The following is a 650-nucleotide window of genomic DNA, read 5'->3' on the forward strand; positions in this document are numbered from 1 at the left end:
CAACCTTTTATTTGATCATTCACAGATTGCTATGAGTTGGAATCAAGGACGACAACCACAGCCTCTGCTGGATGACAGCCAGTTGATGTTGAACTTCAGTCATGGATCTGAAAGTGCTTTACTTCCGGGGAGCAGTGCACTCCTGAGAGCAGACCTCCTCTTTCCACTGCCAGCTTGTCAATTTAAAAAGGAAGTGCGTTCAGAGGCATTCAGGGTTCTTCATGGATGTTTTTCAAAGAGCTGGACCTGTACACTGTCTTGCGATGGTTAAACCCTCATTGACCACCTGGGACTTGCACTCAGCACCCCAACACACAGCCTGGGAAGCCCTGTTTTGAATGGCCTCTGTGCTTGCGGTGGTACTCAAGTAGCTCAGCTTGGGTTTACTCAAACGAAACTCACTGACTTTGAGTCAATTATGACTCATAGTGAGCCTATTGGACAACATAGAACTGCCCCGTTTGCCTTTCTGAGGCTGTAAATCTTTACAGGAGCAGGAAACTCGGTCTTTCTCCCATTGAGTGGATGGCAGTTCCAAAGTTCAGACCTTGTGGTGAGCAGCCCAATTCCTCGTAACCCACTCTGGCCGTCTATAGTACTTTCTTCTTCTTCTTCTACTTCTTCTTCTTCCTCTTCATTTTCTTCTTCTT

This window comes from Echinops telfairi, unplaced genomic scaffold, assembly GCF_000313985.2.
Source record: "Echinops telfairi isolate 266 unplaced genomic scaffold, ASM31398v2 ScPeMD7_7469;HRSCAF=8507_0, whole genome shotgun sequence".
Taxonomy (NCBI): domain Eukaryota; kingdom Metazoa; phylum Chordata; class Mammalia; order Afrosoricida; family Tenrecidae; genus Echinops; species Echinops telfairi.